The sequence below is a fragment of the Eupeodes corollae genome, chromosome 1, assembly GCF_945859685.1.
Source record: "Eupeodes corollae chromosome 1, idEupCoro1.1, whole genome shotgun sequence".
In the NCBI taxonomy this organism is placed as follows: domain Eukaryota; kingdom Metazoa; phylum Arthropoda; class Insecta; order Diptera; family Syrphidae; genus Eupeodes; species Eupeodes corollae.
Genome location: NC_079147.1, coordinates 179926270 through 179954004, shown reverse-complemented (window position 1 = coordinate 179954004; position 27735 = coordinate 179926270). Strand labels below are relative to the sequence as shown.

Sequence of the window (27735 nt, the reverse complement as noted above, 5' to 3'; positions counted from 1 at the left end):
GGATAGAACACCACCTTGCGGTGTCCCTCTACTAACGAATCGTCTGCAAGAAGAGTTGCCCAGTTTTGAGTTAATTATTCTGCTAGTCAGCATTAAATGAATTAACTCCCGAAGCAAACTCTCTACATTTAGAGATGTCAGTGCAGAAGTGATTGCAGATGTGTCCACGTTGTTAAAGGCACCTTCGATGTCAAGGAAAGCAACCATAGTGAACTCTTTATGATGGAGGGAATATTCGATGGTGCGTACTAAAGTGTGTAACGCTGTTTCCACCGATTTAGCTTTACAGTAGGCATGTTGAGACGAAGTCTTGTATCGATACGTGACCTTAAATGGATATCAATCAATCTTTCCAGGGTCTTAAGAAGGAATGATGATAGACTTATAGGTCGTAGATCTTTAGGATTGACTTGGGAGCATTTACCTGCTTTAGGTATAAAAACAACTTTAACTTCTCTCCATGCCGAGGGAACATGGACCAGGTAAAAACAGCTGGTAAAAATTGCCTCAAGGATTGGTGCAATTATATCAGAAGACTTTTGTAATTCGACTGGTATTATACCATCTGGTCCTGCAGCTTTAAATGGTTTGAAGCTGTGGAGAGCCCATTGTAGCTTATCCTTTGTGATTAGACCTTGTGGATATGTTGTATTTGAACTTGAACGTATAAAACTGTTGCAAGTTTCGGTAAAAGAACTACCAGGAAAGTGAGTGTCCAATAGTAAGTTCAGCGATTCATTACTTGAATTTGTCCAGGAGCCGTCTGTATTTTTCAAGCAGCTTGGCATAGCTGGATTAGTTGAAAGAATTTTCCGTAACCTAGAGGCTTCAGAAGTTTCTTCTATCATGCCACAGGAGGATCGCCAAGAAGATCGCTTGGATTTCCTTAGTGCCTTCTTGTAGATTCTTAGGGATTCTTTGAAGGAGTCCCAATGAGAGGCTAGACTTGCAGCTTTGGCCCGGTTGAAAAGTTTCCTGCATTCCTTCCTGAGTGAGTCAAGCTCTGAGGCCCACCATTGTGGTTTCCTCTTTCCTCTTATGTGTATAAGTGGACAAGCAATTTCTAGCGATCTGTTCATAGCTGAGGTAAGGTCATTGAATTTGTTGTCAAGTTCGTTAGCGTTAGAGGAAGGACTAGATAGTCCAGGTTCTAGTAATCTCTGAAATAAGTTCCTGTATAAAGCCCAGTCAGTTTTCCGATAGTTTCGAAAGGTCAATGGACTCGGGTTATCATCCACATTTATATTGAACTGGATATATCTATGATCAGAGAACAAGTGTTCTTTGGATACTTTCCAGTCCAAGATCATATGGTGTATACTATCTGAGACAAAATTATGTCTAAGGCTTCTTGTCGAGTTTTAGTTATGAAGGTTGGTTCATTTCCAACATGTCTTACTAAGAGGTTAGTACCAAGAATATAATCAAAAAGAGACTCACTTCTGTCATACAGTATGATGAGCGTTAGCATCGCTTCCAATAATTAGGTGGATCCTTTGCCTTTCCGCTTCAGCGACGACTTTCTCCAGGGTTTTTCCAAGGAGAGTTCATGACATAACAAGAACCGAAAATCAATTTTTACAAATTATCATATTTTTCATAGTTGTAATTTTTTATGAAAAACAACTCAATTTTTTTTTTAAGAAATATACTTGAAACGAGATGTCTGGTAAATTTACCAGATGTCAAAAACGTTATTCTTCGTTGCATAAATGTTATTTTATTACGAAAATCATTTTTGTTCGAAAAATATTCTAAGTGACAAATATTTTTGTCTGTATTTTTGAACAAAGCCGTTAATTTTTTTATTTTTTCAAAATTATCCTAGTTTGGTATGACGTCACATACTCGTAAGTTAGCTTAGATATGGTTAAAGTGGCTGTCCTGGATGGAAACGGACACACTTAGGCCAGTCTAATTGCCCATTGTGATACCACATGAAGCTTGAGGCTTCCTTCTTCGGTTATGACAGCTTATATGCGATCTGATTAGGGATAGCAAGCACCTTGAACGTTTTTAATCTAGTGTTGGCTAGATGTTTTTTGTGTCCTGACACGTGGGGTTGTTTCACCTAGTGTTTGCCTTTTTCATAGCGTCTTGCATTAGCAACAGACAAGTAGCGATTAGTATGCTAGTATGTGCCAAACGTGGTAGGATGGGGACTGCACTGTACCGTTCCTGGCGAGTTCATCTGCCTTACAGTTACCTGGAATGTTTCTATGGCCCGGCACCCAGCAAAGGTGAATATTAAACTGTTGTGCCATCTCCATTAGAGATGATCGACAGTTATGGACTGTAAAAGAGTTTGTAGAGACAGAGTCCAGAGATTTGATAGTGGCCTGGCTATCAGAGAAAATACGGATATTAGATGTTGATATCACGTTTTCTTTAACCCAGGACAAGACTTCTTTTATCGCCAAAAGTTCCGCCTGAAACACGCTACAACGATTAGGAAGGCGGAGTGAGAGACTTAATTTCAGTCGTTCAGAGTACACTCCTCCACCAACCCCTTGTTTTGTTTTTGAACCATCTGCATACAATTTGACTTGACTCATCTTCCAGGAATATCCTATCCTCCCAGAAAGATCTGGGGAGTATAGAAATCTGGAAGTTTCTGTCGAATTGCAGTTGGGGGATGATGTAGCCTGTGTGCTTTAGAATTGATTCTTAATACCTAAACAATGTACATATTATTAAATTGAAGGCGATAGCGTTATTGGTTCGTGTATAATTGGGCAACCAAAGTTCTACTCTTTTTTAAAAGTTGCTCTAACAAAAAACCTAGGTAGACGAAGTCCTTGACTACCTCAAAGTTACGTCTGTCGATTGTGACGTTTTGACCAAAACGTCGGTGTTGTATGTCCTTTCTAGACGACAGCATGTACTTTGTTTTGCCCTCATTAACCGTTAAACCCATTTTTGTCGCTTCTGCCTCAATACTCACAAAAGCCCCATTGACATCACGCTGAGTTCTTCCGATTATGTCAATGTCATCAGCATATGCCAGTAATTGGACAGACTTTTGAAAGATAATGCCTCTAGTGTTGACGTGTGAGCTCTGCACTATTGTTTCAAGCACGATGTTTAAAAAGCCCTAGTTCACACAGGACTGTAGCGCCACCTTAAGTAAGTATAGCAAAAAACCCCCTTAACTTTTTTGAAAGTTGTTTCTGCATTTTTCTGTTTTATTAGCTAATGTCAGTTTTTTGAATTTGATATCTCTACTGGTTCTTGAGATACGGAAAAGAAACGTCGAGAAATGTCAAAATTTATGAATGGATTAAAATAGCTTCGTATTGGAAGTTAATGAAAATAGTTTGCATTTACATGTTCCTTCTTCAGTCTTCACTTTCAAAAACTTGTTTGGAAATTTTAAAACCGGGTCCAAAAATTAACCCATATTTTTAGAATTAATTGTTTGCATTTTTCCCTATATAAAGAATATTTTGTTATTTCAGAACCTTGGAATTTCAGTCGTACAATTCTCAAAAACTCCGTCAATACTCGAATAAGCAATTTCAAACCATTCTCCATTGACCAACGACCAGACCATATCCCATTTGCTTTCAATACAAGATGAAAACGCAAACTTTTGCAATAAAAATTCCACTCTGGATTATAATATATTTTGTATGTGTGTTGTTATTGTTGTTGCTGCTGCTAATATTTCTTCCTTCCTCTCCATAACTCCATCCGTCATTAACCCTAAACATAGCTCTTTTATATCAAACTTCTTTCCGGATGATGTCATCCACCATCATCACAGCCATCATCAACCATCTAAACCAGTAACAGCAATAGCAGCAGCAGCAGCACACTATGCAACAACAACGTCTGATTTAACCAACCAAATTGCGAGGTTCACATTTTGAAGATTTATTATACTTAAGTACGAATTTCCCTCCTCCCTTTCTCCCTGTCGTCTCCCTTCCTGAAGATGGATATCTCTTCTGCCTCCGCAGTCCACACAACAATAGTCTTTCCAAAAAAATTAATCCATACACTAGAAGAAGATTTCTTTCCAAAACTATCTTCAATCTACACTCCTCTCCGGTCGCTTGTGTGTGTCGCTGTCGCTGTTGGTTATGGTTTGGTTTTTGAAGTTGAATATCTCTCGAGCGACGTTTTAGTTAATGGCTACTATAATTCACTTATCTTCCCATTAAAGAACTTTATGCAATGTTGAGAAATTTTAATTAGTAGCAAATTAAAAGCAAATAAAAAAATCAACCATCAGAACGTTGTTCGTCGTCGTGAAGCTCGACGGAAAGCCCATAGAATTCAAAACTACAATCAGAACCGAATCTAATCTTTCAAAAACTGAACTAGCCAGTTTTTTTTTTTTCATTTTTCATTTTGGTTCGTTGTTACTTCTTTTTCTCTTTTTATTCATCCGTTTCATTTTGACGTTCCCATACATTCTTCTCTGCTGTACATAGTTACCTTTCTGTCAGAGTATTCTTTGCAGCTTTTATATTTATCCGAATATCAAGGTATTTGGGTTTTTATTATTTGTTGTTAAATTATGGGATAATTTTGAGGTGGGCACGCAGACATTCATTTAAAACACAAAATAGTCGTACCTACCTACTAAAATTCCAAAAAGCTCTTTTGTAGTTATAGTATATTGCGTGATATGTGCAAAGAGACAAGAATTACGAAAAGAAGAAGAAATAAAAATTATAAAAGCTTTTTCTGTCCATCTACTTTTTGACGAACATCTGTTTCGTCATCAACAACACCATAAAATATAAGAATAACAGAGAAAATGATAGAGAGCGAAAGAGAATTTACCCTATATTATTTTATTCACAACAACATGAAACATCTGATGTGATTGTGTTTGTGAGAAACTTGTGTGCATATTCTTATTTTTTCTCTGTCATTTGCAAAATGTGTCGATTTGGTTGTTTCATTTCAAGAGAACTTATATTTGTCTCACTCTGTAAGGTTTTTAATTCTTTTGCTTGAAGAAATATGTTCAGCAAATTTGATTGCTGTTGTGTGTTGATTTTCTGCCGCCATTATTTTTAAACAGTGATTCAAAAAATTAAGATTGAAAAATGGATTTTGTCAGAAATTTCTATTTAATTTTTTTCTTACTTAAATAATCAATAAAATAATTAATAAATTTTTTAATTTTGTTTCTTTGCAGGTAATTGAATCACAATATTTTCTTTTGACGAAAAGAATCTTGAAGGCTAATAAATTTGAAAATAAAAATCCTTTGAAGAAGCTGGAAAATAGCCAGCGAAACGTCGGGTTACAGAAGATGAATTAGTTTTTTATTAATTGCATCAAGAATATTGATCATTAAAGCCCAATCAAACAAACATTATATGGTAACATTTTTGTTTGTGTTATAGAAAGAAATTTCGGTTTCGCGTTGGGCGCCAGGTAATATGTTTTTTTTTTCTTTTTTTTAAATTGGTGAATGTTAAAAATATTTTAACATCTATAAACAATTGAACATAAATCAAAATTCGGCACTCTGATTGAGAAACTTGATTTTTTTCATAAAATGCAACAGCCTCTAAAATTATTAAATATTTTATTTATGGGGTTTGACAATGTTATTAAAATGTGATTGGGCAACGGCCTAGACACTAATAAAGCTTTGGTTCCCATCGATCACTGAAATCAAGCATCAGTTAGCGTGGTTAGTAGACAGATGGGGGACCTACCGCGTGCTGTTGTCATGTGTTCTTTCTGTCTGTTGTTCTTTCTCTTCTGTCCTTCAGTCTTGTAGTAATGTCTTGTGTTGTTATCACCTTACATAGTCTAGTCGCTCAAGGTGCTGTGTTCTCTACTGTGTAAATTTATGTGCTAAATAGTGTGTAATGTACGAGTTTTTGTTGTTGTCTTTTTATGTCCTAACAGCTTAGTAAGATCTGGACAGGAAAATATTACAGTTATTTTCTTATGTCAAACATTTTTTAAGCCAAAATCTTGTTCCTTTCAATGTTTTACGAATATTAAGAAGGTTGATACATAATATGGGCCAAAATCAAAATTGTTCTCCAGAAAAAAGGAGTTTCATCTTCGATCTTAGGGACTCCAACTTAAATTTCCAATTAAATTCGAAAGCCTGGTCTCTGAAAAAACAACCAAACATGTTAATAGGACCATCGTGGGAAAGGGTAACAACGACCCATTTATATCATCCCGTATCATCATGACCAAAATCAATGAAGAATGTTTGAACTTTATGGCCAAAAATTAAGCTTTACTATAAAGATAATAGTTCATCATTATGTTTAAAAAATGATTTCCAAAAAGAAACCATAGAGGCTCGATTTTTGACCACTTTTTATTGCAGCAATGGGCTAAATATTCTCTGCCGTCTGCCAGCGGTCTTAATCGCACGATTTGGGAGACAACGCCACAAGCCCACTATGCTATATAATCAGCCTTATCGGGAAATATTCTTCCCTAGGAATTTTTCCTTTCCCGGGAGCAAGTTCCTACTATCGGGAATTTCCCACGCAATTCTTTTTCCATGGCAACAAATTTTGTCAACATGAAAATAATGAATTCATTTTCGAACATAGTTTTCCGGTTCCTTGTGAACAAAAATTGTTTGTCTTCGTCCCAGACCTAATCCTTAATTAAAAATGCAAAGAATATCCCTTTTATTATTCATCGATGAAATACAACAAGAACAACGAAGTAAAGAAAGATCTATGAGGCGATTTTAAGTAAATGTTTTTGGAACTCGAGCTTTGCTTTATCTTACTGCGTTCTCATCGCTTCCATTTCAAGGTTGTGCCTTGAGGTTTTATCCAACATCTTCTTCTGAAACTCACTTTTTTTGACATTGGACCTGTATGTTTTCTTGAAATGATATTTAATTTTTTTTTTGGTGTCGCTTCATAGTCTCAAATGTCTCTTCAACCTTAATGCAGAGTTCTTTTTGGATTTCAACTTCTCGTTCCTCCCAAAGCGAAGTCACAAGTTATTCCTTTATGTGGCTTTTTTGTACGACAAGGAGTTGAAGTTTTGTTTTGAATGTTCAGCTGGGAGACCAAAAGTTAAAGCGTCGGGGCATTCTTCCAACGAGACACAAATCCGTATTATCGTTTCCTCCAACGCACTATGTATAGGCCTCTACCGGTTGCTTTTTTTGTCTCTTGTTTTCAGACATAAAAAAAAAACGGTTGGCGCGACAGTCCGTTGAGAACCAAGGCCTAGTGACTTACAACTCTCAACCATTCCTGTGTGCGAGTAATGTTGTCAGGAATGGAGGGGACCTACAGTTTATATGCCGACTCCGAACGGCTAATTTTGAGAAAGCACTTTTTCATGACTATAGTTACTCTTGGAGAATTTGTCAATTCCTCGCAAGAGGCAGTACCCGTGAAAAGACTTTAGATGACATAGGCAGGGATCGAACCCAAGACCTCTAGCATGACAGTCCAACGCACTAACCATCATGCCACGGGTACCACCCCTGTTTTCAGACATACTTTAAAAAAAATCATGGTTATCAACTCATCACCTATATTTTTCCATTCAGAAATAGATTTTGTTGATGGGCCCAAACTTTTAAGTTCTTTTTCTACTTCTATTCAAAATTTTGATACATCTACCTTAGGCCGATTTGTTGTGAAAACATTAGCAATAGCTCGTTTTTTTCCGTAAAACTGATTAAAACTTGAACTTCGTGAGTAATTCGACCTTAAAAGGATAAATTAATATTAATATTTTCATTATTATTTTGTTGAGAATTGCTTACATTGTTTGCTCCGCTTTCGATTCCGACAACTAAATAACTGGGAAATATTCAGAGAGAAAAACACAAGATTTTCCCATAAATAAAAAAGGTGCCGATAGATATTTTTCCATAGGAATTTTTTTTTCCAATTTCGAAAGATTCCCGATACCAATTTTTCAATTATGGGAACAAATCCATATGAAAAGAAGTTCCCAATAACCCCAAATGCGTTTGAAAATTCAAACCAAACTGAGCATAAACCAATTGACAATTGCCGAACAGACCAATCAACTAACAAAGTATTGACCGATTGAAAACCTCACATCCACCTGTTACTTGTTTTCAACCCCACTGTACGTTCAAAAGTTATGGAAAACTTATATTTTAATCATTTTACGTTTTTTATTATAATGATGGGTACAATAGACACAATTTTAATTTATTCTATAGGGAATATGAGGAACTTTAAGTTTTCCATAGATCACTTTTCAATACAATTTATATTTTGTATGTATATAGAAATCAATTGCCTTTCTTTAACCTTTTAAAACTTATAACGTGAACAATTTCTGTCAAATGACTTTTAAGACAGAATTTACTAACGCAAACTGTTCAATTATTATTATACAGTCAGAAATAAAACTCAAACGTATTGTTGTGTCTTTTTTTTGAAACTCGCGTTGGGCGCCAGTTTTATTAAAAACAATAAATAATTCAGCATGAAAATGATTTTTGTATTGCATCTCACGAATATTGTCGAAAAATGCGCACCTATCGTCTTAAGTTCAAATGCCTGACTCACTGTACATTGAATTTTGCAAAATATAAGTTATAAAATAATAAAAAGAAAAAAAAATAACACCACACACCAACCAACTCCCTTTTAAACTTGAAAAATCTATCTTCTCGGACTCATTTCGATCCTATTCCCCCCGAAAAAAAAAACAAAAAATATATCTATCTTATTCACTTCACCTTATTCTAATTTTCAAAACGCATGTCCGCCCATCTCATTAAATTACTTTTTACGGTCAAAACAAATTTGCAGATACTTCATTATTTTCTTGCAACAAAAATATCTCTCAGTCACATATTAATATGGAAGATAGAATAAATAAAATATCTAAATATGAAGTAAACCTAGGATCTCACAGATACTTTTTTTTTAATTCCAACACAAACATAAATACTCTCTCTCTCTTGTTTAGTTCACTACAGTGACAACTCACTACTCACGGTTCTCTCCCACTGACTCACTTGTACAGAAAATTGTAGAAAAATTGAGACTGAGAGTAAAACTACGCAACTTGTTCGTCTTCTTTTTTACACAAAATTTCACTGTGTGGATGTAAAAATAAAATTTTGAACTTTTTTAGTTCGAGTTTGTATTTCGTTACGTTCGGATGGGAGGTACATTGCGTGTCGCGGAATCGCGACTTTGATACATATATAATATACAATTTGTTCAAAAAATATATACAAAAAATTATTAAAACAAAAAAGTGGAACAAATTTTAATTTTTTTTGTTGATTAAAACTGGATTTATTTTAAACTCTGTGCTTCAAATTTATATTATCAACATTTCCTTCAATCACTTAAAGAATAAAAAAGAAAAACACACACGAAAAAAAAAAAAAAAAAACCTTCATCGCCAAATACGTCATCCATCATCGTGTGTCGTCTTCGTCTTTGCCTTTGCATTCGCAGTCGTTGTTTCCGTCGTCGTTCTCGTCGTCGTTGTCGCCGTCGTATATTCGTCGGTTCGACGATAAATTTCTTGTAAACTTGCAAAGTTTTTTTAAAAAAAAGGATAACAACACACAAAAAAATATCTCTTGGATTAAAGTCAATAAAATACCTTTGGATTGTGGATTTTCGCTAAGTTTTCGCTATAATTTTCGCTGAGTTTCGCTAAGTTAAAAAAAATCGAAAATTTAACAACATACTATCAAGTGACTTAAAAAATTGGTTTCAAAATTGCTCTTACGATACGACAGAAAAATAAGAGCATAACGGTGGTCAAAAAATACAGAAAACAACAACAACAAAAGTGAGCGAATTAATTTCCAATTGGAAAATTCAAGTGTTAAATCAAAAAGTGCTCTCTCTCTATCTATTTTGTTTTTTGGATTGTGTTGGAATTTGACTACATTTTATCAACGCAACAAACTCATATTCATTGCATTTCTACCGAAGAAAATTTTGGGGTTTTCGAAACTTACTGTATTCGATGGATAAGAAACAGTGAGCCTTATTTTAGTTTTTGAGGGTTTCTGAAGACACTTCTAATTCTGCTCTGATGGAATTTAATTTGGAAACATATACCGATCGATGGATTGTTACGTATTTTTCTTTTTGTGTTTTTGAATTTTTATGATGATTTTCTTTTTTTCGTCGTTGCTCGATATTTTTCTCTTTTCTATACTAGAAAAAGATATTTATATATGTAGACGACCGACGACGACACACCGGCAACCTTCATCTCTTTTTAGCACACAAGCAATGAATTTCAAGGGAAAGAGATAGGGACTAGATGAATTTCTTATATTTTCTTCTTAATTTTTGTTTTATTAATTTTATTTTATTTTTTCGTTTATTGCTGATGTGCTATGCGCTGAGCTGATTTGAGTTGAGCTAAGTTGAGAATATGGAAAACAGCAGAAAAGAGAAAATATAATGAAAATGGTGTTGTCGTATTTTTTCATTGTATGTGTTTTGATTTTTGTATGTGTATTGTTGTTGGTGTGGTAGGAAAATAGCGTGACGTAAACGCGTAGCTAAGCAGAAAAAAAAAGAAGAAAATGCATTTTTTTGTATGTTCGTTGGTATTTAAACAATTTTGTCTTCTGTTTTTGTATCGAAAAGAAGACGAATTGAATATGGCAACTCTGCTAGTAAAATAAATAAAAAAGTTTTTAATTAGTGCCTAATTATTTCGTATAATTTGATGAACTTTCAAATACTTTCACGTTAACTCTGGTGGCCCTTTTCACTTTTGAGATTTATTTAAATGTGCATATAGGGTTTCTGACCTACCCTTTTTCTGATATGATAAATCTATAGACCTTATATAACTTTTTTTTTGTTCAAAGAGAACAAACAACAGGAGAAAAATTAACAAGCTAGGTATTTGTTTTCAAAAACACTTATTGAGAAACAAGAGATTTAATTATTTGACTGATAATAATTTGTTCAGTATTGAAGCTATAGAGATGCAGTTTATATTCCGTCCTGTAGTTTTGAGAACGGGGAGGATGTTTGTTTTAAATTTAGATGACACGTGCGGTTATTTAATTGTTGGTGACGTCTGTATAAGAATTTTTTGTTTTCGGTGAAAATTTGATAGGTACCTATTTTTATTGTAGAAAAACAACGAAGGTAGTAAATTTTTTAAAAATTACAAAATTAACATTTTTAGTGTCACTGTCAAATTTCAATATTTAAAGTTGAGGTGAACCACTAAAAATTAGACGCTGTACAATTTTCAAAGAAAGTTTTTGTTTGAGGAAAAATGGACTGAAAAATAAGTCAAAATAAAACGAAGTAAATAAATAAAATAAAATAAAATAAAATAAAATAGAGTAAAATAAAATCAAGTAAAATAAAATAAAAAAATAAAATAAAAAACATAATTAAATAAAATGAAATAATAAATAAAATAATAAAGATGAAAAAAAAATAAAACAAAATAAAATAAAATAGAGTAAAAGAAATAAAATAAAATAGAGTTAAATGAAATAAAATTAAAGAAACATACAAAAAATAATTAAATGAAATAATAAATAAAATAATGAACAAAATAATAAATAAAATAATAAATAAAATAAAATAAAATAAAATAGAGTAAAATGAAATCAAGTAAAATAAAATAAAAAAAATAAAATAAAAAACATAAGTAAATTAAATGAAATAATACATAAAATAATAAAAAAGATGAAATAAAATAAAATACAATAAAATAAAAAAAAAATAAACAATTTTATTTGAGCAAAAATAAAACTTAAAAATGTTGTATTAAAATACAATAAAATAAAATTGGATTTAATGAAATAATAAATAAAATAAATAATAAACATAAAGTTAAATGTAAATCAAAATGAAATAAAATAAATTTAACAGTTTAAAATAAAATAAAAAAGTAAAAAACACATAAAAATCACAATTTTAATAAAATAAAGAAATATTAAATTTTGTTAATATTTAATATTTTTCATTTTAATGTTTGAACAAATATTAGTACAATCAAAAGGACAATTTTTTCCTTTTTTTTGTGTAAATGCTGTTTCTCATCAGATATTCCAATTCTTCATTTGAAAGGTCAACATTCTATTTGTTAAAATTAACTTAAAATCACACCAATTTTCCTCTAACTTATTTTCTAAAATTGTTAGTGTATCTTTGTATTTGGATTGTGTTCCTGAATTTAATAAAAAAGGGCTTATCTTTTATCAAAATGGAATAATAATCTTCTTCTCTCCTAAGTGAATTATTAAATATCAGTAATTTTTTAAATTTAACTTCATGGGAACGATTTAAGAGAACTGAAAATTAAGCAAGTTTATAAAATCCACACCAAACTAATTGATTTATGATAATTCTTATTTGAGTTTCATGGTTAAAAGAAGTCCTCAAAATTATCTTCGGTATTCAATTAAATTTTCTCAAATAACCTTGAATTAATATCCATAACACTTTCGGTAACTTGTTTCAATTCCAATGCAGTCCATTAAATGAAAATACAAATTTAACCATAAATTTTCATCTTTCAGTTTGCAAAAAATAAAAACAACATAAAAAACATACAAAATTAAAAATAAAATCTATTGTTAAAACTAAGTGTTAAATAAAAGAAATTATATATAAAATATTTTAAAAATAAATAATTCTGCTATATACAAATTATTACTTTCCATATAAAAGTGAAGTTTCAAAAAAAAAGTGTTTAAAAAAGAAATCACAAAATCAAAATAACCAACATACATCTATTAAAAATTAATAAGAAGAAGAAAAAAGAAAAATGATAATAGTGTCTGAAACAGTGCCGTTGTTTATTCTCAAAACCCCAAATCCTTTAATTATAGATTTTAAAAAAAATAAATAAAAATTATATTAATCACATAAATTGTTAAAATAAACAAAAAAAAAAAATATTTGAAAATATATAAAAGAATTTAGTGCAAAAAATAAAAAAGTATTATATTAATAATAACCTTTTTTAAAAAAATATCAAATAAAACACAAAAAATACAATTGTGAATTTTAAATAATAAATTAAACAAAATTAAAAAAAAAATACCTACAACAACGACAAGTGTATAAAAATAAAATTAATCTTAAATTAATTTTTCTAATCTTACAAATAAAAATAAATAAATAAATAAAACATCGCTTAACAAGAGACACACGACAAACAAAACAAACCAAAAAAATAACAAACAAAAATAAATTAAAAGTAAAAGTAAGGCAGATTTTCAAGGCGGACTAAACAAAAAGATCACAAATTGTATTGTTTGTGCAGACTTTTTGTTTATATATATATTTTTTTTATTGTCATAGGGTTTATAGAAGTGCCTCAAAATTTGGGATTGCTTTCCTGAGTTGGTAAGTGTCAAGGTTTTTATTTTTTAATTTATGATTTTTTGAATATGAAATAAGAATTTTTAATGTTTAATGAAAGTCTCATGATTTTGATAAGATAAAAATAATAAAATAGTAGAACGTGACTATTTAGAGAGTTTTCAATACTAAGTGCATAGAACTATGTGCTGATTTTACGATGTCTTAAATAACAACCAAAAATAGAGAGCGTGGCTATGGTTTTTCAAACCCACTTGGGGTTATTCAATTGTTGTCCAAGCTAGGGATATATCGAGCCCTTTCCTCCAATTTATCGTAAGCGCCAAAATGAATTCTGTCGTAAACGATAAATCAAAAGCTTACTGGTGGTCCTTCAAACTAAGTATACCCTAAGTCAGTATTGGAAATTTGTAATTATGCTCTAACTAAGACATGACAGTAGCCTTCAATACTTCATGAGTTACTAGCAAATTTTAATAATTAAGTAGTCCTTTTCATTTAAAATGCTGCTTACAATATAATTTGTACTATTTTTGGTCTTTTTCTCTAGACATATAATTTTTAATATTTAAATCAACTCAAAACATAAATTTGCTGATCTAGTTGAATGTTTTGTTTTTTTGAAAGGCTAACCCTGCAACAGATTATTGAATATTTATTCAAAACTTATCGAGAGTTTCATTTTCTATAATCCGATAATTTCAAAAGCATTTGCTAAAGTTTGTCATCAGGCTATCTTGTCTAAAATGCGTGGCTTCAGTTTTAAGGAATCGTTCCTTTTTTGTATTAGGAACTAACTTTCGGATCGTTGAAAACAAGTAGTTTTTTGTTTCTTCGAATTTCAGAAACAAAATATGAATTCTGGTGTTCCTCAAGTCTCTGTTCTGACTCCTATATTCTTTCTCATTTTTATTAATGATCCCAGTCTAAATCTTTTGATTCACTTACCTGCTTCGCTTACGATGGTACACTAAGCTTTTCATATTTGTTTTTGAATTCATGAAGTTATTCTTCTGCTTCGAATCTTCAACGGCAATAAATGATAAGCTCATTAAATTATGACCTAGACAGCATTGTTAAACGGGGAATCAGACATCAAATTGAAATTAAGTGCGTAGAAACTCAATTCTGCTTAATTTCGTTAAAACATAATCAACTACTTTTGCCAATATCCATGAGTGGCACTTGCATTAAGGAATCTGAACCCTCAAAATTCTTGATGTTGGTCCTTCCTTGCCGAAAATGCAGCAAGTTGTTTGCGTTTCCTGAAGCGATGCAAGAAGTTTTTCTCCCCCCCCCCCCCACAATCTGTCTGTTATCCATAAGATTTATGTATACACTTCAGAAGCTTGACTATAACTCTCATCTCTCAGCTGGTGCTCCTGCAACTTACTGAAAGACTCTTTTGCAGTATTGAACGTAGCGCATTGAAATAAGTTGATGATGATATCATCGTCGCTTGACCACCTCCGTAAAGTTTCTTGTGTTTTCCAAAACTGTAACGACTGTCAAGTATAGAGATTCGTTCTTTAGCCGTACTACACGAATGTGAAATGCTTTGCCGCACTATATCTTTCGGAGTCATTGCAATATTTAGAAATTCAAAGCCAATGTACACGGAGAAGTCCTTTACTAAACGTCTTTTAAAAATCAATAAATTTAACAAATTCCAAACTTCAAGTTCTTTTAACTGTTAAGATTTAAGATGTTTTTAAAAAAAAACTTTCGTTGGCAAAAACATTGTTTGAACTTCTTTTTGTGTTTATTCCAAAAACTTCAAAGATTTTTCCTATACAAAAAATCAGTTTTAAATACACCGTCATTTCGATTTTCAAAAATATAGAATTTTGTTAGAAATATAACGAATTTCCTGGAGAATATTTGTTCCCATTTTAGGAAGAACTTCAAGAATCACATCAAGTTTAACTTGAATGACACATATGTACATAGATAAAGTAAATTGTTAATTACTTGTTAAGTTCCACAATCAATGCCGAAAAGTAGGTAATTAAAAGTTTTATAAGGTTCACATTTAAATAAAAAGAAAAACCGGAAAGTATTTCCTCCATAAAGGTCAATAAAGTTCATAAAGTGCTTTAAAATACTTGTTTTTTTTCTTAACTAACTAATTAATGACAATGTAAGAATGACTCAAAGAAAAAACTACGGCCTGCAAATGAGATATGAGAGCATGTTCTTATTTTTTAATTACAAAATTCAAGGAAGTAAACATATTTAACATAAGACCAGACATGAATACATAGAAAGATATTAATAAGTTTAGCTTTATCTAGCAATGGAACATAATGTGAATGTAATGTCAAAATGTTGACGAAATTTTTAATTGATAAGAACAAGTCTCGAAAAGTTTCCTTTTCTGAACTCAATTTAATCTACAAACTATCAGCCTTTATAATTTATCAAACGTGCATTTACTTTCTTTATCTTCAAACTTAAAAAAAAATATATATTTAAGTCTGAATAAAACTGGTCTAATGTGGTTTCCCTGCGGCATGGCATTGCATTTGATAGCAAATCAGACTATTTCATTATTCAATTTGTCCAACTCACCAATCATTCTAAGGGTATACGAGTATGTGTAAGGTAAGGAGCAACACAATGAAAAGAACAAGTTCTTTCGTATTCTTCTTACATACACTTCCCTCAAAAACACATTCGCTTTTTGCTTACGTGCTTTTCGTCTCGCAACCAAACTACGAATAACAACAGCAACAAAAACTAACGCGATGAACGGTATAGGAGTATCTACCTATAGGTAGGTAGGTTGCTACTGCCACAAACTCACTTGAAAAACTTATTTAATTTTTATCATGAGTTTTTGTCAAAAAATAAACAACATGTCTATTGCAGGATATCCCATATCCTCCAACTTGTTTTCCAGCCTTCCTCCATTTTATATGTATCTACATAAATATATGGGTACTTGTTTGTGTTTCTATACTTTCCTCTTTTGGTTTTTGGTTTTTGGATTTTTATTTTTATCTTATTTTTGATGATAGCCTTTTGGCGATGTTTAGGATAGAATAGGAAGGTAGGTACAACATACGGATATCCATCGATTTAAGAAATACGATTATTATGTCTGGGGATAATATCCCCATCCTTGTGTTAGTATTCTTCTTCCTTCAACAGATTTTCGATATTTCATTTTTTTGCCGACATCTGTTTTTGATATAAACCCCCCCCCCAACCCATCCCTTTTTATCGTAAAGTGAGGGATAAATAAAGGAAGAAAATATAAATTGTTAATTTCAAGGATACGTATTTATACGAAGAAGAAGATGTATACTTATATACTTGTAATTTGTGTCCTTTTTAATCTTTGTAAGTAAATACTATTCAAGGCGTAAATGTTAAGGGGACCAGAGAGAAGAGCTAGGAGATGTAAAATGTCTTGTTTTGGAAAGCTTAACGTTGTTAAATGTTGACATTTTGATGTGCTTGAAAAGAATTTTTGTCAAATTATTATTTTTGTAATTAAAAGATTAAAGTTTGTTTTTTGAGTGTGTCTTTCTTCCCCCTAATTTTGTATTTTTTCGGATAATTTGACAAATATATTTTTTAACTTAGGATTTTAAGAATTTTGTAATTTCAATATTAGATTGGCTTTTGTAAAAAATAAGAAAAGAAAACGAACAAATTATAAATAAACACTTGAGTGGGTTTTTTCTTTGAAAAATAATTTTAAAAAAATGTAATTTAAATTTCAAATACCTTCGACGACCTAGGAAACCAAATGAACTTGCTTTTTGTCTATGTACACATTTTCATTTGAAAATTTCTTACCCTAGTCTTTTCTTTTTTCTTTGTCATAAAAATAATATTCAAATTTATTTTACAAATCAATAATAATAAGTAATATAAATATGTACAAATCATATTTATTTATGGGTCTGTCTATTTGGATTTTGTTCAATGTCATGACAATCATCATCAGGGCTCTAGGGTAAAAAGGAAATGAAATAATTAAATAGAAAATATACATGATTTTCTATGATTTTTCTAATGAGAAATGTCAATATGTATGTACCCACTTCAATTGTGCTTAACTCATGTTGAAAACACAAATACCAGGAAAATTATGTCAAAGTTAACATATTAATAGGTTGTTAGTCCTTGAATTTATAAAATATATAATAAAATGTTCAAAGTCTGGAATTAAATGGCTTTTAATACATAAGAAACATTTATAAAGAATTTATGAGAAATAAAGGCTATTAGTTTCTTATGAAATGTTTGTAATTCAAAATATCACAAAAAGATTTTGAGAAACCACTTAAGATTCGTCGAATTCAAAAGTCCTTAACTTCCTGGGTTGAAAGATGTGCATGACAGATATGCATTACCTGACAGACGCGAGTGAATTGAAGCCCAGCAAAATATATCGCAATTGCAAACTTTTGGATACCAGAGTATAAACATATTTTAAAATTTCCAACCCATTCGATAAAAATTGCCAATCTTCAATTTATTTCAATTTTTAGTACCAAGGTTTTGATGAAATTACTCTTGTTATATGTTAATAGAAATAGGGAAGCCCTAACAGACGCCACACAGCTTCGTTGCTGCTAATAAACGATTAACGGCCAGACTGATAGGTGTGAACTTCATCCATGGGGTTTGCAGCTTCCAAATTCCTGAAATTAAATGGGAGCCACCGTTTGCGTCTAACCTTCAGGGCTTGAAGCACGTGGCGTGCATAGTCCGCGTTAATATACGTGTAAGTGTATGATAAGTTTAACATGTTCGACAACTTATTTCATAAGGTTTGGGAATGTGTTGTTTTCCCGTAATACCAATTTTATTAAAATCTTTGGTAATTGAGGAGTGAAAGTAATTTTCCCATAGGAATGCCCTGTTTCCCAAGGTCAAAAGTAACTCATGTCCTTTCTTAAGTCTCAAACTATTTTTTTTTCATTTCATTCGGGTACAAAATATTTCCATACCGAATTTCATGCGAATTGGTTCAGTAGTATATATAATGGGAAATTTATGTATTAAAAGAAATGGTTCGTGTATTTGAATAAACTTAGCGAATGCACACACCATGTATGGTGACAAGTTTATTTCCCGATATTTCGTATATTATGTGATGAGTTCTTTTTTACGTCATGAGCTGCGCTAGCATGAGCTAAGCCTAGGAATAATCCTTGTGTAATGTATTTGTGGGCGGTTTGAAGAACATCTCAGCACAAACCTTAGAATAAATGTAACACTGGTAATTAAAGTTATGGAATATTATGCACTCCGATAACTTAAGCAATTGTATGATGGAAAAAGTTCCATTAGTAATAAGTTGTAATAGAAATGAAAGTTGAAAGTGAAATATAATCATTATATCTCAACTTCCGGTTGAACTTTCAAATGAAAAAGGTGTAGGAATGATGGTCGATTGTTTACTGAACAAGTTGACTATAATTTATCCACCACACTCTCCGTATAAGAAGCTCCTTGAAGTCAGCTCGTATCTGTCTATAACATGACAATAGACTTAATAATTTCACAAATTTCGGTTTAACAATATCATACAATTTTAAGACCCTTTATAATTCTGATCTTGCCATCAGTTTTAGAGCTTTAAAAATGTGTGCCTTGTTTCTTTAAATATGGAGACGAACATTTCAAATGCTCCAAACGTGAGATCAGCAATTGGAAATGTGTAAATTCATGTAAAATGTAACTTGAATTAAAGGGCGTAGTTCATCTATTTAATGGCAATTGACAACTTATTATTATTATTAGAAATCGATAGGTTGCAACATTTTTTTTTTATAAATTACAGGCATTCAAGGGGTTATTAGTACCCTTTATATGCTTACATTTTACAGAGTTGACTAAAGCATTCCACATTCTCGATGTGCGATTTAAGAAAGAATCTCTATGCTTCACAGTACGCCCGAAATTCAACTCAAGGGTAAACTGATGAGCATTTCTGGAAGTGCGGCTGAATCCTTTAAGACGTGGAATGCAACTGTCTAGTTCGACAGAACATTGTTTGTAAAAATATCGATAAAACAACGAAAGGTATGAAACATTGCGGCGGTGTTCTAGCGATGTAAATGTTTCGATTGTAGTTCTATCTTTTTTGTATTCTATCCAAGAGATTTAAACTTGTTTTAGGGGCACCTGCCCCAGCCAGATTAGAAGGGATGAAAAATTTCTTGCACCGTCAGAAAAATCCTAAGCACCTGGCAGCATTTTTGGCAATATCAAATATATGATCGTTCCATAAAAGGTAATCTGTGATACACATACCAAGTACTAACAGTTGATTAGTTTCTTGGATACACGTGCCACTCATAGATAGTGGCATCGGGGCATAATATTAATATATTCAATACACTTGCAAAATAAAATGACTACAAGTTGCAAAAATGTTCATGATAACTTCATGTTAAATAAAACCATACAAATTCTCTAATTCGTAGATATTCCGTAGTTTTATTGTTATTCGAAAACAATATACTCAAAATGTACACTTCGGCGTATACGCACTTTTTTCTTCAATAATTGTATGTAGATTAATTCGGGCGTTGCAATAAGTGTTTTAAAGATCTTTTTAGTTGTTACCTATTTGTAAAATGTTGCTTTATGATTCGATGGGCAATAGCTTTCAATCTTTTTAAGACATACAATTATTTTACTTATACTTGGACTTGGTATTGTAAAGTCATAAAAATACACCAACTTAACCAATTTAAGTTTCACTTTATGTACGTCTAGCATGTATAAAACTATCCACAGTACGACGCACGATGGGACCAAGACTTGTTCTATTTAGAAAGTAATAATAACCTACAGGTTTAGGTTTTTCCATGGTGAGGTACCCAGCAACTTCAAAGAGCATAATGAATAAACTTTAACTATAAGCAACGAATAAATAGTCCCTCAAGCTTTCTAGGAATAATAATTTATTTTATTTAAATTTTTTGATATCAGGACCTGAATTTAAAAAAATCAGCTTGCAAATATTTGTGATATGTTGGACCCAACCTTAACTTCAAAATAATTCGAAAGTAAATATTTAACATCGAAGAATAGATTTGGAACCTATTTAAAAAATCAAAACCGGATATATTCAAAAAAACATTCTAACAACTTCAAGTTCACAATTAACAATTTTTATTCAAAAATAATAAATTAGATCACTTATATGTGAACACTGCTACGTCGCGTCGCTGCGTCCGCCATTGCCGCTGCCGGTCTGCCGCCGGTTGCCTAGGAGACTCGAACCGCATGCCATTCACTTTTTAATTTTATTTGTATGTTTTATTTGTTGTATGGACATCACAAACAAAAATGAAAACAAACAAATATTCATTCGGTTTTAATTAAATAATTTTGTTTATCAATTTATCAAAATTTATTCTGCCAAAAGTCTGGTGTGCTATCACTTAACAACATAGACAATAAATTATTATAGTAGATATAAAATTACGTCATTTAAATTAGAATTCTATATTTAAACTTCTCTTTCTCAAACGAAAAACGTGTTGTTGGATTTATATTAAAATAAAAATAAAAAAAAACACAAATTCCAATCAACTCCATATTCTGATGATGGCCATAGAAAAACTTATTATTTGCAAAATAAAAGAAATACAAAAAAAAATTAAATATCATTCCAAGAAGGTACGATTCGTTTTTCTATTTATAAATTTGATATTTTTATTTTAACAAAAAATTAAATATGAATAAAAAAACTATGCGTATCAACCCAGAGTCAAGCCACCACACAAAGAAGATTGCATAATTTTTGTTTTTGATTGTTGTATTTTCATTTCATTGTGTTTATAGCCTAACGCTCTTGTCATTCAGTTAGCACATCATCATTGTCGTTGTTGTTGTTGTTGTTGTTGTCGTCGCACTTTTAATGCACGAACTCACTTTAATCGTTTTATTGTATATATGGGCCTACTTACTTTGGAGATTTATTTTTGATTTAGTATATTTTTTTTTCGTGATGATTTTATGGTTTGTGAAAAAAAGAAACATGAGCTTAAGCACATCAATGCGTAAACGACACGACACGACTTTTATGATTTTTAATGATAAGTTTTCGGTTTTTAATTTTTGTTGAGTTTAAAAGAAGAAAATCTTGAATTACATAAGGCACCGGCAATACTTTCAGTATTTCATTTAACAGCTTGATAGCACTTCATTCTTTTTACAAATTAAACTTAAGATACAACTTTCAATCTGGAAAATTACAGGTATTCAAGAATTTCAAGCAGCATACTTGTTTTTTTTTTTTTTTTTTAGAAAATAGATACTTGAAAATCTTTGAAACGTCGACAAATGATTTTTCTTTGTAAATTTGAAATTTAATTTAGGTGAAGTTCATAGCAACTAATGAGTCTTTGGGTGGGCGGAGAGTGCCAATGGTTGACAGGCAACGATTTTTGACTCGGTTTTGCGAAAAGCAAGTCCTTCTAGGGAAAGTCGGAAATAAGGCAATGGTTTTATTAAAAAAACTATAAATAGTTATTTTTCCCATTAAAGGGGTTAAACCCATTGACCAAAAAAAGATGTTCATCTATAAAATTTATATAATCTTTCAACTTATTTTTATATTTATTAAATTTCAATATCAGTCATAAATAGCCAACATTTAAAAGTTCTGACCTTATCGCCAGCTTCGGCAAAAAATAAAAAAATACAAAAAGGTTTTTATATTTGGTAACTGGAAATTTCTTGAAAATTTTCACAATTTCCACAAAAAATAACAAGTTTTTTAGACTTGGTTACATTTTCAAGCTATTGAACAAGCATTATCTTTTATTTTGACATATCCGTTACAGTATCAGAGTAGTGAACAATCTTTAACTGAAAACGATTGACAAGACGATAGTAATAAAGTTATGTGAAGAAATTATAGACGTTAATGATAATCGTTTCGAAAATTACGAAAATTCTTTTGTACTACGAGTTAAGCTCTTTTCTTTCCTATTTGATGTGCTTTTTGCCATTTAACTTTGCATCCAGAGCCATTTCAAAGTATTTGGAAGTATTCTCCGTCGCAATGTCTCATGCCTTTCGATGTTTTCTCGATATTTTTACCAACAATGTTCTGTCGAATTAGCCAGTTTCAATCCACCACTTTAACGACTCGCACTTCCAGGAATGCTTATCAGATCAATGAACCCTTGAGCTCAATTTCGGGCGTACAGTCAAGTATAAAGATTCTTTCTTAAATCGCACATCGAGAATGTGGATTGCTTTGGTCTTCTCTGTTTTTCCGTCACATTTTGATGTTCAGAACTTTAAGACCATCGGTATTTTCCCTTAAATCCTTCCCTATTTTTCTAACGCTCGCACTGTGCTTAAATATAAACATATAAAGGGTACTAATAACCCCTTGAGTGCCTGTAAATTGTAAAAATAAGTAAAGTACTTCTGTACAGAAATCTAAACATTTATGGTTTTTGTTTGTACAGTTTAGTTTAGTACGCTATTTTTAAAACGCAGGTAAAATGGACATGATAGCGTTGAGATACAAGGTTGGTCCTATAACAATTCCTTGCGGTGCACCGGCTGCGTTGACAGGCAACAATTTTTGACTCGGTTTTGCACAAAGCACATTATCCCAAATAGTTTCAGAAACAACAATTATTTTGGAAGTGAAGTTATGTCCCCTGTGGATAGAATGGAGTCTTTTTAAGGAAAGCCGGAAATAAAGCAATGGTTTTATTAAAAATATTCAATACGAAGAGGGAAAAAAAAACAATATAAAAAGTAAGACTTCAAAAAATATGCGATCAAAAAAAGTTTCGGTCCCAATGGACATTGTAGTTGCTGTAAGCTCCACTATTCGCCTCAAAGCTTCGTCGCAGTGGACTAACGACAACATTGGCCACTCCGTAATTCTAAGGTATTTAGAATCAATTCCAAAGCACACAGACTACACCATTCCCCAACTGCAACTCGACAGAAATTTTCAGATTTCTATACCTCCCAGATTTTTTTGGGAGGATAGGACATTCTTGTAGGATGAGTCAATCCATTTTTACGCAGATGGGTCAAAAACAAAAGTAGGGGTTGGTGGAGGTGTGTACTCTAAACGACTAAAATTAAGTCTCTCATTCCACGTGTCAAGCCACAAAAAACATCTGACCAACACTGGATTTAAAACGTTCAAGGTGTTTGCTCTCTCTAAACAGATCGCATATAAGCTCGATAATAGGTGTCATAACCTGACACTGTCTAATAGGAAAGCAAGCCATGAGATTAGGCGTATTCTCAAATGACTTTTGCAGAAGCTGTATGGACGAGGAAGAGGAAGAAACAGTTCTTCATCTTCTCTGCACATGCCCTGGTCTGGCTTGAAAACGCAAGAATTACCTAGGAGAATTCTTCTTTAACGATCTAAACGATCTAAATCATATTAGCATAATCAGCCTCTCACGTTTTGTAAGGGACTCAAGTTGGTTCCATTCAGCTTAGGAGGAAGCCTCAAGATTTTGTGGTATCACAATGGGCCATTAAACTGGCCTAAGTGTGTCCGTTTTCATCTTAGACAGCCACTATAACCTAACCTAACCTAACCCAATAGTAGTTAACATTTCTGGTCATTTGTAAACAATGTGCGTAAGACTACGTCTTCGTCGGTTCCTACGCTCGTTTTTAATGACACACCCTCCTTAAGCTCAATTGATAAAGCCAATTTGCTTGCAGCACAGCTTGCTGTTAATTCGATGCTGCCAGTGAGTGACATGACTCTGCCTGTACTTGAAAGCGTAAACGATTCTATTTGACGAATCTTCTTCCGCAATCGTTCAATTACTAGAGTACTTAAAAATCTTTACATTCACAAATTCGCTGGCCCGGACAGTATCCACGCTATTGTTCTGAAAAGGTGTTCTTAAAGGCTGTCGAAATCACTTTTTCCATCTGTGCTATTCTATAGGTCTCTTTCCGAGTGGTCTCACTATCGTCCAATTGCACTTACGTCCCTACTTTCATCATAGAAACGCTGATCAATTCTTCAAAGCTTTTTAATGACCGGTATGCAAAAGGTCCACTGGTAATCTCATGGTTTATCTGACTGAACAGTGGAACAAATCTTGACATCGTCTTGGAGAAAGTAAGATTATTCCACTCGATATATAGAGTTTGGCACCAAGCTCTCTTCTCGAAAATGCGTGCATTTGGTATTGATGAATCGCTTCTTCGTTGGGTTGGAAATAACCTTTCGGACCGTTCAATTCAAGTAGTATTGGACGGGTTCAAATCTGATATCCACAAAATAAACGCTGGTGTGCCCCAGGGCTCCGTTTTGTCTCCGACGCTCTTCCTTATTTTTAAAAATAATCTTTTGTCTGAAACTTCTAACCCACTAAATTGTTTCGCTGATGAAAGTACCATTAGCTTTTCATATTCGTTGTTAGATTCTCATCCTTGTTCTTAGGTTGTGGACTACCAACCGCAAATTATGATAAGCTTATTAAATTATGATCTTGACAGCATTGTACTATGGGGATCCAAAAACCGTGTAGAATTTAATGCTTCGAAAACTCAATGCTGTCTACTGTCACAAAAGCGTAACCCTCCCCGAATGCCACTATCCATAGGTGGTACTTGCATCGAGGGGACTGAACAGCTATCAATCATAGATATGTGCATTATAAACCACTTGTTGTGGAGTGACCACATATTTGACATCGCCAAAAATGCTACCAAGTGCTTAGGATTTTTCTAATACGAAGCAAGAATTTTTGTACCCCTTCTGATCCGGCTATAATTTAAAAAGCCTGTATTCATCCAAAACTTTAGTAGAATTCCCTTATTTGGACAGGTGCTGCTATTACTCACTTGAGTTTCTTGGACAGAATTCGAAAGAGAGATGTAAAAATGATAGGTGACCGTTGTCGAACTGAAACTGAAAAAGGTTTCATGTCTCTCATTATTTATCGCTACTTCCATAATCAAAGCTCTAATAAAATATCCAACCGTAATACTCGTTCTTTTAGGAATGCTATCAGTTTACCCTTGAGTCCAATTTCGGTCGCATTGTAAAGTACAGAGATTCTTTTTTTAGCCGCACTACACGAATGTGGAATGCTTTACCAGACTTAATATTTCCCAATCATTACAATTTGTAGGCATTCAAAACCAATGTGCATCGTTATCTTCTTTCAAATCGTATCCTCCAATCTTAACTACTCGAACTGTGTAGGGTATAAGGGTATTCTTATCCCCTTGAGCGCGAGTACAATATAAAAGAAATTGATAGGAAATTTATTAATTATTGATTTTTTTTTATAAAATTGTTCTAAATTTCAAGAAAAATGTTTTATATAGAAGATGAAATATGTTTCAAGTCAGCATTTTTTTTTTATTTTCTAGATATTTTAACCGAAATTCAATTTTTATTAGTTCTTAGGAAATATTTTCGTGTAGGTTTTTATATTTTGTAAAATCGAAACAATCCATCGGATTGATTTTGCCAAATGTCAAAACCGTTATTCTTCAAACTTAAAAGTATATTAAGTTCGTTAAAAATTTAAACTAACAAAAATTTGATCTTCAAATTTAAAGTTAATAAATGAAAAAAATTAAAGTTTTTAAAATTGGTCCATTTTTGAAGTTTTTGAAGTTGCAAAAATTCTGTGTCGGTACCTTTTTATCTAAATAAAATATCAATTATTCTATTTATTGAATGAATTATAAAAAAAAAACTATCAATAATAAATGAGTGTTCTTTAATTGACTTCTTTGTTTAATATTCAATTTATCACTTATAGTTAAATTTACCACCATAGCTACAGGTAGCTTTTAATTTTATGGCTTATAAATTCGGTCTAAAAAAAAGCTTGCATGCTTTCTGTTTCAATCGCATTTAAAACCTCATAAACAATTGTGTATTTTGTTTGTCACCGGCCATCCTCTTTTTTTTTCTCGACACAAATCATAAATTTGCACATGAAAATAAAAATAAATAAATTTAACTCCATTAAGCAAACATCAACCTCTTCATAGGTCAACCGAAAAATGTAAACCCCCACCACTTTTTCTCTCTCTATCTCACTGGCAGAATGTTTTTTTTTCTCTATACATAAAGCTAAACAGCATTCTTTAGCAGGGTAGGTAAATATTATTGTTATATAAATTAAATTCACCAAAAATATCTCATTCTAAATTAGGGAAATGTCTGTTTTGATGAAAAAAAAAGTAAAACAAAAACACTTTCCTGGAATTTCTGCATACGTCGGTATACTTTAAAAAAATTGACTGATTTTTCCAGTTTGCCACGTTTTTAAAATTGTCATCAGTCTTTCGAATCAGCAATTTAAATTTTATGACCCCAAATGATTGTATCTATCACAACCACAAAATAAATATATAAATTAAAAATGATACAAACACAAAAAAGATTCAAAATGCAAAATGAAATCACGAATCTTTTAAAAGTTGTTTCTACGTTTTTATTTCCTTTTTTTTTCTTGAATAAAAGTTCTTTATTATTTTTGCGTTTTAAATTCTCAATGAAAATTCAAAAATTCTTAGTTTTCAAATCATTTTTTTTCCTTCCTTTTTCAAATAGGAACAAAAAGAATAATTTCAAATGAAAAACAAATATAAATTTCTGCTGCGAAGAAATAAAAAAAAAAAAACACACAAAAATTAGATTGCACAAGTTTATTGCACTCAAGTTTTAGATAAAGCTTTTTCAAGGTCATCTCCCGATTTCCAACCTAAAAAAGTAACACAAATATCTGTGAGAGCGTTAAAAATATACTTTATACGAGTACGTGTAGTTCTACTACAAGGTAGAGGTAGAATAAAACACACAGTCAAAGTTTTATTCGATGTCAAAAATTCGGTTCTTGTTTTATTAGAGCACAGCGGCACTGGCAAGAGCACGGTTGCACCAAAAAATTAATGCTGACATTGACTTCTAAAATTTCATCATTTCACCACGAGTGATTACGCAAACGACACACAGTGGTGGTGGGGTCGGAAGTGGGGGCAGTCATAGTTGAAATTTAGTTTTTGATGAGAATGTTGATATTTTCTTTAATTTTCGCAAATACTTTCTTTTTTCTTTAATTTGAGCAAGTGTCTATGTCAGCCTTGATTTATGGGAAATGTGTGCTATACTTACACATTAAAAAAATTCGACCTCGAGATTTTTATCAAATATGGTAAGAAAAAAGAATATATTGAACGTTCCACCAATTTTATATTTTTATTCGGATATTTAAAGCCTGCCCACCATGCAGGTACCTACCTTAACATATTAACGTTTTAACACCTACAGCTTTTAAAAGTGACATGATAAAAAGGTCTCAATAATAATAAGAGGTCTTCTCTATAACCTTTGTGCAAAGTTAAAGAAATCATTTCAATTTTCTTTGAAATGGGATTTTTTGTATGCACCAAAGGAAAATCGACAGATGGACTTTTTCTTGTTTAAAAGCCG

The 27735-nt window shown here is 32.0% G+C and overlaps 1 protein-coding gene across 9 annotated transcripts in view; it reads left to right on the top strand.

Annotated features, from left to right (window-relative positions):
- The window catches only part of LOC129945021 (uncharacterized protein DDB_G0283357), a 353725-nt gene that overhangs the window by 47756 nt on the left and 278234 nt on the right, over nucleotides 1-27735 (top strand). For 3 of the 9 annotated variants that reach the window (XM_056060866.1, XM_056058698.1, XM_056054913.1), the window contains exons 1-2: nucleotides 8458-9765; nucleotides 12485-13316. The exons of 1 other annotated variant lie outside the window; for it this stretch is intronic. The gene's annotated coding sequence lies outside the window, so the exon portion shown is untranslated. Of the gene's footprint in view, nucleotides 1-8456; nucleotides 9814-12484; nucleotides 13317-27735 lie in introns of those variants that run through there. 5 more of the 9 variants (XM_056060109.1, XM_056059447.1, XM_056061655.1 and 2 more) reach the window with 3 other exon arrangements.